We start from the raw sequence: 13,927 nt of genomic DNA, 5'->3' as shown, positions 1-13,927 counted from the left end.
ATTGTGGCTGTTACTGCCTGTTGCAGGTGCATTTGACATCTCTGACACTCCCTTTGGAGGACCGATATTCCTGTACTCAAATGGCTCTTGTGAAAACTTGCTTTTCTACAAAGAATAGGAAAAAAAATGGGTGATGAATACTAGGACATACTCCACATCTTTAACTGCTTCTATGATGTGACTAACCATAACAACAGTGACAAAACCCAAATTTTCTAATGGACGTAGTGATAAGCGATAGCTCCACTTCGCAAGCTTGAGTGACTGCTAAGCCCCAAGTGGATATCAAGTGGATATATTCTGACAATATCTTAAATCAATATCTTAGAGGAATTTCAGAGCACACCAGGTCTCTCACCTTCCTTTACAAACTGGATTTTGGAAATTAGGGCAATCAGTAGTTCCCAGTTCTAAGAATAAGTACTTGGTTTGGAAATTTGGCGGTTCAGGCCTCTAGGATATGCAGTGGAGTAACCTATAGTTGGTAAGTTACTTTAACAGAAAAAAAAATACTTTGAAATAATGCACACATTATTTTGATACTTCTACATGACAATTTTTCCTAGATTCTTCCATTAGCTCTTTAATTAGAACATAATTTTTCTACATGCTGACAGTTCCATAAGGTTCTGTGAATTAAGTAGCCCCTGAATAATTAGAATGTGACCTGGATAATATGCTTGTATTTCCTATTTAATTTCATAGACTTGTATTCCTTTCAAATGTTTTTTGTAAGCAAAAATGTAAACTATAGGCAGCATCAATAATCATTTAGCGGTTATTTGTTAGGGTTTTGCAGTAAAAGATGTGTTTCCTATGTTTTATAATGAAATAATCTCAGCTAAATTACTGACATTGTTTTTTCTTCAAAGAAAAATGACAATTTTTTTTTGCTTGCTTTCATGTGCCTCACTATAGAAGTTACTTATTTCATGGGTCTTAAAAGCAAAACCCTTATTCATTTTTTTACAGACACTCTCAACTTCTCTCTTTTCCCTTTCTTTTTTCCTGTTTCTTTCTAATTTTCTGAGCCTGGGTTTCCTTTCTGCAAAAGTGATTCACTTTCAATAGGAGATAGTCATAATTGGGATAATAATAATTGGGGTGGGGTAATCAGCATATCACCCCTTCTTTATCCAAAGTACTTGTGTCGTGGTCATCTAGGAGGCCTTACTCAGAAAACAGAGGGTATAGGCTTATAGTCTGAACTTTAGGAAGACCTGTAATACAGGTGTCCCACTCTGCCCAAAATACTACGATGGTATAGTTTCAACTTTTCCAACAACAGTATTAAATCAAAGTGGTGGTGAATGCTGTGTTTTATTCTGAAAGGGATGTTGCTGGGCTTTGTTAAGGGAGAGAGTTGCAAACATTCTGACTTGATTGGACCTCTTTGGAAACAAAACCTGAATTTCAAATGACACTAGGCAAAAGATGCGTTGTGAGATGCTTAGCTTTGCTTGTGTAGTGGTATCTCTCAGCATGGCTGCATTATGGTTCAGACCAGAAGGGTGGTTTTTCTTGTTTGTCTGTTTTTGAGTAAATTGCTCATTTGTACTCTCTGTGCTAAGGTGCTCTCCATGTTGGATTCTCAAAATGTACACAATGGACATCTTTCCAATCACACCTTACCAGAAAAAGCTAAGTCATTTCATCTGCTGATAGGTTTTCAGTACACAGGATCAGCCTGTGACCAGGTCAGGGTAAAATACTGGAAAATGCTTGCAGTGTGTATGCCAAGGTCCTCAGCACTATTTGTTTTTGCTGTACTCTTTATTGAATTGAATTTGCTACTAATATAGATGGACCCTCACATTTACAGAAGTCTTGGAGTGCAGGGAATTTTACCAATTCTGATGAAGGTATCTAGGGAATCTTTATTGTCTAAGAGGTGTTGCTGTGGGGTTTTGTTTCATTGTTTGTCTTGCTTTTTGTTTGGCTTTTTTGAAAAAAAAAAATATTACTAATTAGTTTAGATCACTATATTTTTTGCAAATTTAAATGTTTATAAGAAGGGTTATATTGAAACAGAGATGATTGAGTTAATGATTATGCTTAAACTGTTATTTTCAAGGGAGATAGCCTGAAGTATTTTTTTATCCTGAACGGGGGTTTAGCTTTCCTTGAAAATAACAGATGCATTGAGGAAGAATTAGAAAAACCTTCAGAGTCTGTTATTTGTAAAGAATTCTCCAGTAGATGGAGGTACAGAACAGGAAGTTTTAGAAGATGTACAAAAATCATTTTTTCTCAATGGTATTTTGTAAATTTTCTGTCAATCTTCCTAGGGTGTTTATCGTAACAGTTAATAAGTTGCTCTCTGAGAAGACGCTCAAGAGAGCACAAAAACCAGCACTCAGATAAGAATTCCAACCATCTCCGCATATGAAAGGTGAGTGGAATAAGTTAACAAATGCATTAAGAATAAGTTTCCTGATTTCCTAGCTCTCATTTCACTCACTGTCTTAAACACAACTCTATTAGGTGTTTTGTGTATAGACAGATATTTGTAAATTTATAATTTCAGGTTAATAGATAAATTATATGCTTTTTATTTAAAATAGTTTATCTTAACATGCAAACTCTTATCTGCATGATTTGAGTCATCCTCATACTAGTGTGTGGGAGTTGTTTGTTTATATATTCTTTTCATTATACTAACACATCATAAGTACTGTCATAATTTCCTTCATTTTTCAGTTATTTTGTGAAAAAAAGAATTGAGTTGGTTACTTTACTGGCATGTTATTCTTCTATCATCTCAGCAGAAGCAGGAATATATAAAAATTAGGAGAAAGACTATGGGAATATAAAGTCTAAAATAAAAAAATAAAAAAAGATCCATGTAGTCATAGCAGGAAGATGCTAATGGTGGGGAAAAAAAAAAATACAAGGCTATTTCTAATCCCATATTTTATTCAGATATGCAACCAGCCAAAAATGCTTCCCAAGATGGAGTATATCCTTTCTGCCTGGAGCCCTTAAAACATCCACCTGAAGACAGACATTTAGCCTTGCCATAAAATATTGACTGCTGTTTTTCATCGAAAATAAGTACAAAATCTCCTTGGAGAGAGGCTTGTTCCTGAAATAAGGGATCACTTGCATAAAAATATCTTAATTTTATTTTTTTTTCCATTTATATGTTTACTAAAGATATTTACAAGGATTTTGTCATGGTGGCACATAGATACATTGATTCTAAAAATTTTCTCTTTCTTCCAGATGACTTGCAATGCATGTCGATTTGATGTTAAGAAAAAATGGAAACCTTGAAAGCTTTAAAACAGTCTTGTAAAGTGGTGAGGATGAGTGGTCATTGCTTTGAAAGTCAATTTCACAACCCATAGGTCATTATCTGAGAAAACTTCTGTGTAAACCTTATCCTTTTTCTCATGGCTGGTACTTCAGTGGTTACTAGTTCATGGACACACACAAAAAAAATCAATTGTGCTTAAAAAAACTTGATGCTGAAGAGAAAAAATTGACCTATGAGAAGTTTCAGGGTTTTTTATTTTTCAGAGAGCCTTAAAGTTATGTCATTTTATCAGTAGCTTAGAATAATGCCTTGCAAATTTTCCAAAATCCAGATTTATGCAGGAATTTATACTTTCTCCTTGAAAGCTTGATCATATTTCTGAGATGTCTATCTGAAGAAGACATTAGTTTATCTCTCACTGTGTAAGAATTTTGTTTGGTTTGTGGTTTGGGGTTTTTTTTAGTTGGTTGATTTTCTTTTTTTTCTTTTTAATATGTTTTCCCATGTAATAGAAAACAATCTTGAGATTTCTGAGGACTTATAGAAAGAAGTAGTTGAACTGAAAGAACAGTTAGACTCAAAGGACAGATTGCTTTGAAATCATTCTGAAGAACAGGGCAAAGCTGTGGTGCAGGTCTGCAACCTCTTCATCAATAATGCAGTGGTCTCAGGAGCTCTATAATGTTGGGTAGATGAGCAAAAGATCTCTTTCATTTAGAAAGAGATATGGAAAGACTGACCTTGTTTCTCAAGAACCAAGTACGAGAAGAAAATTCCCATGGAATATCACAGAGGAATTCTTTATCTTTTTTACCTCAAAAATCAGGAGTCTCTGAGTAAGAGTGGTTGCAGCATTTTTTTTTCCCATTTTTGTCCAAGCACTCTCTTTTACTACCGCTTCTTCAAAGAAAGTTTGGAAAGAGCTTTCTTTTCTTTTTTTTTTCCTTTAAATCTCCTTGCAAAATGAAATAATGTTTTCTGACAGTCATAAATGAGGAGCAGTGTACATGGGCATAAGACATTATCAAGTAGCATAGTATGTATGTATGTAATGTATGTATGTGTGTGTATATATATATATATATATATATATGTGTGAAGTAAAGGGAAATGTCTTTAAAGTTGCGCATCATGCCCTCAACTTTTTCACTAACCATAACAGCTTGGTTTTCTGTCACTTACTGAGATATTAACTATTTTAGCAATAGTAAGAATTGCCAGGATTTGATGCATTCTCATTTTAGCACAATTTCACTTAACCAGAACTTTGGGGATTTGGAATATGTCAAGGACAGCAAATACAGAACATTTGTTTTTCCCTGTGTCTTGCTGCTCTAAAGGTCAATCAATCTCCCTCTTCTACCAACCTATACTGTGACTCTGGCACTGTTCTACAAGCATAACAAGTCATCTGAATTTGTTGTTCTTTGTGCTAGAAACCCCTGAAGTCATCGACCAGAGAGGAGCATTTGTAGCTTTGTTTACGAAGTGAGCATTCAAAATGATTTTCAATACTTTCTGCTGTTCTTTATTCCCTTTATTCTTTCAATTGTCTGATTTTTTCATCAGCTTTCCTGCTTTAAACCAAAAGTGCAGTCCTGACAAAAGGTCTTTTTGATGAGAAAAAGAGATGCAGGAGAGATTGATCTGTACAAGAGAGGTCTTTTATGGTCTGAATATTTTGTGTTTATCTTGCCTTATCTATGGAGCTTAGATAAGTGAATGATCTCTTCTTTCATGAATGAGGATCCCTGGTTAAACAGAAAGAAAAGTAATTGGTGTGGAGGGAGTAGAAGCTAAAATCAAATGTATACTTCCAAATCATAGGCCTCTTGTAATCTTTATGGCTGCAACCTAATGTGTTTTTCAGGGCCATATGTTTTGCTTACATTAGTATAACTGCTAAAGCTGTTTCAAAGTGATTACTGCAGGTCTTACCAATTACACAGTGAAAGGATTGGCATTTTAGTCTGACCTCAGAGTTCCCCCTTACATTGTAACTCTGTACTGCAGGTGACAGCTTCCACCTTCTACCTTTCCAGGCTGACTCCATTTTCTAGCCATTGTTAACTGCTTTGGAAGTACTTTTAGTGCCAGCAACAATGGCTTTAATGAAAAGAGTCTGTAACTGCCAAGTTACTTTAAGGAGACAACCATACTGTTTGCTTTGGGGAGCAGAGTGCTCTCTCTCCAGACATTATGGTGTCTTGAGAAATAGTATAATCCTCTCAATCACGTCACCCTAAGAAGATATGTCATTTCTAGCTTGTCCTACGGTATCTAATCCCTTTTGCCAGTGAGTTTCTCAAAAGTTAAAAAAAAAAAAGTTACTGTTCCTTGCCCTCTTCCTCTTCCTTTTAGTCTCTAAGCACTTATGCTCCAAGCATACAACTCTATGACTTTCTTCTGCAGACACTGGTGGCACTATTTTTCTTTAAAGCAAACAATAGTAGTAAAGTTCATAAAAACAAATGTCCTATTCTACAATGACTCATACGGAACCAATGAGAAAAGAAAAGAACAAACCCTTACATACCATGATACCTGTATCATACTAGATAAATATCATTAATGTGTCTTGTTGGAGGTTTTTCCTATATGTCTTAGACTAAACCTAAAGACTAAATAAAAGTTTTTATGCAATTACTATTGTTATGTTCCACTATTTTTTTAAAGAAAAATAAACTAAAAGATTTTTTGAAGTCTTTTACAAAATTTCTAGCCGAATATCACTCTTAAAGTAACATATAAAAAACTGCTTATTTTGGAGCTTGCTTTCTTTTTCTGGTTCTGTATGATTTTTATTAAGCACCACTATACTTTTTTTTTTTGGTTGACTATAGATGTTTCTTTTAGTATTTCTCTATGCCATAACAATCTCATTCTCTGCAAAAAAAATACACCTTGGAGATATTATGTTCAGGCACAAAATAATTTAACTAATACCTTTGCCTTTATAACTTCACTAACACAGAATACAAAACATCAGAGAGAAATGTCATCTGCGTGTTTCAACCAGCTTGGCCTTTCTTCAATGTGTCTTGAAATCTTGAGTGTCAATATTACTGAAATGTGTGAACTAGTGATGAGAACATATACATACATTTCCAATTCCAATTATTTGCTTTTCACTCCACCTTTCTATCTTTCAATTGCCCGTCTATCCTCAGAAGATTTATATGCATGCATTAATAAGAAGAAAATATTCAAAATGTTGGTTATTATTCTTTTTTATCTTTTCTTTTTCCAAATACAGGAAGGATGCTCTGTGATCTTTGATTACTAAATCTCATATAAAAACCTGCATTTAATGACAGATTTGAATTATTGTTAGGTAAATTTTGAAAGATTTTGACCAAACATTTTTAGCTTGTATATACATAAAGCTGTAGATCCTGGTCTTCCAGATACTCTAAGCATTATCAAAATCATGAAAAATAATCTACTTATTATTACAAGAATGAAATTCTTTGTACACTGTTATTGGGCAAACAAGGATCTAGAAATGAAAACCATGGCATGGTTTTAATCTCAATGGATCAAAACAACATTTGCTTTTCACATGTTTTATCCTGTATCTATTACCATCTGGGGATAGGGTATATTCCCATAGAGGATATAGAAGGCTGTATTAACCTGTCTACATACAGAACATATGTCATATGCTTCAGTCTCTCTTTGTACACTCTCTTGTCAATAGAGGGAAACCAGGCACACCGAGGTGTAACTTACTGCATCCAGACCTAGGATTCTTCTTTCCCTCCATTAATTACAAAGAACATATGGAATGAACAGCTTCAATTCAGATGGAAGCAGTGTTATAGTTTTATATTAATATTTTATGAATTTTTGCTTCTAAAATGTGGATCAAACAATAAAAACAATTCAAAAATATTTTGGATTGATTTTTAACACATTTTTCAAGATCAGCAAGAAAATATATTAGTATTTTTATTTTAAGCACATTCATATATTTATTGCTTTAATTATCTGCTTACTTAATACCCAAAAATTATTGTGGAGTTCTTAGCCTATATTTAGAAAATAAAAGATTCATAATAGATATACCTTTGTTCCCTATGTGGTGTGTGGAAAGAATTATAAATAATAATGTTTAGAAGGAACACTTTGTCAGAGGCTGAAATACCAAAGCAGCAGAATACAGCTGATAACAGGTAGCCAGTAAGAAATACTTGCAAAGTGGGTGAAAGTCAGAGGCTTCAGTTCAAAGCATAAGGGACAAAGTTTGGCTCAGGTCAAGACCCTGATATAGCTATAGATGTGACTACTAGAAGAATCTGTGGTTTTGTTATTCCTTTGAAACATAAAATTGAAAGAAACATGGTCTGGAGTAGCTACAGACTCTTTTCTTAAAACACTCATGTGGGTTCTGGTCCCAAGTCTTATGGATTTTCATGTAAATTTCATCTTGCAACTGCTTCATGAAAAGTACACAAGCTGACATGGCAACAAGGAAAGAAGCTCTCAAGTGTCACACAGTATCCCTCTCCTCTAGTACAAGGAATGTCAGACTTTCCTGCATGTAAAAAAGCTTCTGCAGAACATGTGGAGAGAGCTGCAATGGAACCATACTGAGGAGGCTTCCCATCAGTGAAATGCAAGTTTTGTGTCCACTGTGTGAGACTTGACATAGCTACATAATGACCTATAAAAATCTATGCCTTTAAATATTAGTGTGGGTTTATGTAGCAGGACATCCCCTCTCTCTCATGGCTGGGGGATTTGGAAGAGATAACTCAGGCCAGATTAACAGCCCAGTGAGGAGTCAAGAGAGTCCAGCACCTCCAGGCTCCTGAAATTCTGAGCACAAGCTCCAGTACACATCTTGGTATGAGAGAAAATGTGGAAGGAGATAAAAGAAAATAAACATTGGTGACCAAAAGACAGTCTATAAAAGCCCACACAAATTATCACAGGGGCAGAAGTCTCTTACACACTCTTTGAGATCATGCAGGGAGATTTCTCCCCTTAAGTCCAGATGTGGGTTTTTGAGAGAAAGGAATTCGATGTCTAGCCCGTCAAGGACTGGCAGTAAGAAACACTGAATCCTAAGTTACACTATTTCTTGGCTAGCTGTAAATTTAATGGTACCTTTAACTCCATCTGTAATACTAGTATTCCCTTTGTGTCTTATCCCTGTGTAGTAATAGTCTGTTTTAAGTCTTATGTCTGTTAATTTTGTGTCTATTAATAAATAATCCATTTTATAATAGACCAAATCAGCCATTATTAAAGAACTTGTGAATAAGAGTGGGGTTTTGGGGTGCTGGACACCTCAATAACATGACTGCCTGCTGCCAGAGGCCTGGGCAAAAGGCAGAGACTGATTTAAACCCACATCATCCATTCATAACAATTTACTGGCTGTACTGCATTTTGGACACATGTAATGGCATGCTGGGTCATGTGAATTGATAATACACTTGCATAGAGATCGAGACTATTTGAGGACCATATTTATGAAAATTATCAGGATAAAGGAAAACTGAACAGGATTTCTTTACCCCTTTTTTTTTTTTCACCTCAACAGAAGGAAGGCAGACAGTTCAATTGACCTGTACACCCACTTTGCGTTTCAAAGAATATTATGAGCTTTAAAGTTAGCAAGTTTTGTGAATGAACATCAACTATGACATCTTCAGCACTCCATGTGGCACTTTGTTATACACTTCTTGGTTCAATCACACTGCAAATAATATTTTTTCCCCTATAGCTCATATACAAGTATTAATATACCACTGTATAAAAACCAGGTTGAAATTGCATGCAATGGTAAATCACCAGGGCAACAGGGAACTCTTCACAACCTTACAGTGTTGATTTTCCATTTCAGAAGCTCTAAAAAATACTACTTTTGCAGAAATAACCATCAAGCTGGGAGCAAAAAAGAAAACAGTATTTTCAAAAGCTAGTTAGAATGTGCGAATCAAACTATTGTTAAGACAGTTCAGTTTTGTGTGCATGTCTGTTTATATTTACGTACAATTTAATGTGGGTTTTTTACAGGTAAATGAGTGAATGTCTTCAAAGGAAATTTATGAAAAGTTTTTGAAGCACAAGGACCGTTATTAATATCTTACCACATTGCTGATTTGCCAGTACTAGAACATTGTTTCCACTAAAACATTCTTTGCTAAATCACAAAATGTAAAACTTCAATCATTCACATTTTCTAAATGTTTTACTAAGATACTTTGAATGCTCTAATCTAACTAATTTGTTGCATATGATTTTAAACTAGGTAATTTCTTTGTGTTGTGGAATAAAATTTCCACATGATCATATTTCCATGAGAACCTGTGAGCATGTTAGATAATTTCTATCATGTCATAAATCTTCACTAATCTTACAAGTCTTTGGATTTACCCAGTACATGCATGAACTAGAAGAATGGGCAGAATGCCTGGAGTAAAGACTAGAACACATATGCCCTGAACAGACATGAGATCATAACTCTGAAATATTTCTTTTTCATTAGACAGCCTAATTATCACTATCTTTAATGAAAATCCTGCAGGCAGATAAGAACAGAAGTCCTTACAGACTGATTTTAATCAAGTTGCATTCAGTGGGCTCTAGTAGAAAAAAGGGTATGGAAAGTTATGTCAGACACTGATAGGAATTTTCTGAATGCATTAGTGATCCTTGTGGCTTTAGGTGGAGAACAGAGAGGTTGAGGTTTTCCTTTAAGGAAAACTAGAAAGTCATTAATTTGAAAATGTGTATCTGCTTTCAATAGATACAAGAATATTTTTAGTAAGATTTCAAGAAGAAGAAGTCAAAGGACTGATAGTAATTCAGGCAAAGCATTTATGATTAATATTGTTTTATCCTATAAGGCTCATTGTCTATTTTTTCCAGCTCTTTAACAGAGTACCTGCAGAGTTTCTTCTGAGTGTTGCCCTAGGAAGCATTTTGAAAAGAACAATGGAGACACAATCTCTAATCACCTTAACTCCTTACAATTTAGGGGTTTTTTTTCAAATTTTTATTCTGCATAGCATGGAAAGAACAATATGTGCTTCTCACTTCTTTCAATATGGCTCTGCATCCAGCCATAAAGTGGTGAGCTTGTTTGGCCCAAGTATATATCTTCCCTGATTTCATTTGATTCTGACTTGGACGTTGTTCTCAGTGACTTCCATCACACCAGCATTGGTGTATTTCCACAGTTACAGATTGTCAGATACATTTACAACATCACTGCTATGTTGCCTATACTCAAGCAATATAAAATGGTCTTGAACAAGATTGTGACATCAAATGTGGAATACACTAGAGTTTTCTAAATGAGAAGAATAGTTAGTGAAAGTGCTGGAGAATGACAAGGGGAAAACCTTTATTAATGCAACTAATAGAAGTGACAAAACAACAACATGAAATACTCTCAGAAGCTTTGTCATTCTAAAATCCCAAGCAAATATACATTGCAGGAGTCATCACCCTCTTAAAAACCTCCAACAGTAATAAACTCATTTTTCTGAAAGATTTGGGACAAACTATACTTGTCTAACACAAGGCCTTCAGGGAATCCCTTTGGCAGGGGTTCAAGGGCATCACTTCTGAAGAGCTCCACAGACATTAGAATAAAAAATTATCCACATACGCCATGCTAAGAAAAGACCTGTAGGACATCAATCTAGTTAAAAGTCCAAGGACATGTCCCTGTAGAATTCCTCAGGGTGTCAGAGGAAAGAGTATCTCTGCACATCACGGCATATTCTTCATAATTACTGCAGGGATATTACCAGGAGAACTGCTGCAGGGAACAAAAAGCCTTTGGGTCACATGTATCATTCCCCTGATTATATCAATGTGACACACTGTTGTACTGACCATTGTGGTATAGGCTGTCTGAAGAAAAAATTAAATACTATGAAAATGAACATTTGAATATGTGGAATGATTTTCAAATGTACTATAATATGGATCTGGGAGAGCAGTTTGCATAATGAGTCTCAGAAATAATGAATCCCATTGCTCTTTATCCACGGGATCCATAGAGCTAAGACTAGGCTATCTTGTAGCCAATAAACACATACTCAAATGCAAGAGAAAGAACACATTATATTAACCAAAAAGATAGATTGTGGTGGATCACATTGGTAGTATGGATGTTCTGGTCATCCAGAGGGAAAACCTTGCCCCTCAGCCTTCAGCTTCTCAGGTGTGGAAAGTAATATTGATTGTCAGCTTTCAGATTGAAAATTGAATTCCAGATGCTTCATGCAGCACTGTGTTATGATCCGGTTTAAACCCAGGAGAGCAAAGAAAGCTAAGTCTCTGAGCATAAACCAGAAAGAACTTAGAAGGTTCAAAATATCCCCAGAAATGAGATTAAAACCAAACGAGGTTAGATGTTGTTGGTGGCCACGCCGCTACATGCTGCCACACGCCATGTCACGCTGCCACACCACACGCCGCCACATGCCAAAGAGTGCAGAATTCTGTGGATTAATACACACTTCGGGCCAGGTGGGAATGCCCACATGTCTTTCTTACAGGGGCCGGCTTCGCACACTGTCCCTTGCAACACTGAGGGTCTGTAGCATCATCTCTGGTGCTTTGGTGCAGGGTCTGGGGACCCCTTTGAGGGGGGCCCTTGTTATGGGCCATGTCACCCCCTTCTGCTGTGGATAAGCTTCCCCCCAATCGCCCCCGGTGAGGGCCCCTCAGCTGGGCTCCTCTGCACAGTGGAGGATGGGCAGTCACTGGGCCTCTGACCAGAGGTGTTTCCAACACACACCCAAAGCCTCTTCTCCCTCCCACCCTTTGGTAGAGGGTCTGTTCGAGCCTGGCAGCTGATAGCCCTGGGACCGTGAGCTCCACCTTGGAGGTGTTAAGCCTGTGCTCAGTGAATGTCCCCAGCCCTGAGCTGTTACCTTATCTTCATCAGCGAGCAGTATAAGGCCTCAGTCAGGGCCCCATTCAGGGTATGGTAGTCTTCTCTTCAGCTTTTGTAATACAGTTTTAAAAGTCCTATAAGAAAATGTTTAAGCCATAAAATATAATATTTCAGTCTCTGACACACTGTATATCTGCTTTTTCTTTAGTTAAAATCACAAAGAAGAAAGGACAATAGCTCTGAATCAGGATGAGTTCATTCTGTCTTGTAAGTGCTTCTTTCTAAATCTCCATCTGTCTGTAACTATTGGCTCAAAGACACTGGCTGGAGCTGAGAAATGCATGTGAGTGCATATAAATTCACATAGATTCCCAGGCCCAGGTGTGACACCCATCAGGAAGAGTCAGGGAGCAGCTCTTCAGCATACCTTTGGGACTGAGTAGGGCTTGCTGCCTTAGAGGTATGGGACACATCATGGGATGCAGGGGAATAAGATTTTGGGATAGCACAAGATCCCAAATGTGGGATGCTTAGAGAAGGAAGTGAAGGTTGGGAAAGGGAACTAGTTGCTTTGTATAAGACCAAAAAAGGAATGTGGAGCAATAAGGTGACAAAAGGGTCGATTCCACGTAAACCCATGGCTGTCTGACAATTCTCTGCATGCCATCAGCACGGTCTGCCCTGCCTTACAAAATGCTATTTCTAACTCTTTTTGCAGAGGATGGACTCATGCTCAGTGTTGAGGGGAAAAGGAAGGACAGAGTCTGAGTGCCAGCCTCTACAGTCAGCCTACAGGTCATCAGGCCGTGGAGTCACAGTGCCAGGAAGGGGAGACAGCAGAGTGGACTAATGCGCCAACAGCTACAGTGGGACCCTAGTGTCATAGTGATCCGTGTACCCATGCTGCCAGGAATTGGGTACATGTGCAAGTGCAGCTGTGTGGGTGAGTGTGCGATCCCTAGCAAACATCAAGCCAGAATAGTCAGAGAGCAGGTGAACCTGCCTGGGAGCCCAGGTTATGTCTGTTTTAGAACAGACTTTTAGCATCTATGTGTTTGAGGATGCTGCAAGACATTCCACTTTTTTTCAGAAGGTAGTGTGAAGTTTGGTTAATATTTTATTTAGGTAGCATCATTCAGTCTCAGGGGTTTTTTCCCCGTGAATACGTGTTTCTAAAAGGCATCCAGAATGGCTTTGAAATCAAGATACATAAACCCAGGATAAAATTATTTGTCTAAGTGACAGTACAGAAAAGGCTTGGGATTTTTGACAAATCCTGAATAAGGAGCACGGTGTGATTGACATACATTGGAGATCTATGCACTCTTAATCAGAGTACTGAGGACTAATTGAGAGCACAGCAATGAGCATAAAATCCAGGGAGTGTGCTGGAGTTCATTGCTTTCTTGAAGTCAAGTGTTAATAAAAGTTAAATTATCCATAGTAAAATATGCTTTGTTCTTTCTTTGTGCTTGTTCAGAATGTGTTCATTCAGAAAGCATTATGTTCAATTATCAGGGTATCTGTGAGTCAGAGAATTCCTTGTAACATAACATGCATTTAGTAAAAAAGAAATTTAAAAATGGAAATAATTAAAGTGTTTAAAATAATATTTAATATTGAAAATAACTTTCGTATGACACATATGTTGAAAAAAGCTGAGCTCATAATAGCAGCCTTCATACATAGTAGCATTTTGCTTCCTGCTTGCGTCAACTGGTACTTATCTATGGTTTACAAATAAAAATTTTATTCGAATTTTCCATAGAGACAAAAAGAACTGAACAACTAGACAGTTTTTA

At 36.7% G+C, this 13,927-nt stretch overlaps 1 long non-coding RNA gene across 1 annotated transcript; it reads left to right on the top strand.

The window, feature by feature from the left end:
• Positions 1 to 2,297: 2,297 nt before the first annotated feature.
• Positions 2,298 to 13,713, top strand: LOC108446300. The gene is made up of 3 exons (XR_001861447.1): positions 2,298 to 2,392; positions 12,334 to 12,392; positions 12,844 to 13,713. It is a non-coding gene; the product is annotated as an uncharacterized LOC108446300 (long non-coding RNA).
• Positions 13,714 to 13,927: the final 214 nt, after the last annotated feature.

This window comes from Corvus brachyrhynchos, unplaced genomic scaffold (genome assembly GCF_000691975.1).
Source record: "Corvus brachyrhynchos isolate BGI_N302 unplaced genomic scaffold, ASM69197v1 scaffold12, whole genome shotgun sequence".
In the NCBI taxonomy this organism is placed as follows: Eukaryota; Metazoa; Chordata; class Aves; order Passeriformes; family Corvidae; genus Corvus; species Corvus brachyrhynchos.
The sequence above is the reverse complement of the archived record's forward strand: the minus strand, read 5'-3'. Positions and strand labels throughout refer to the sequence as shown.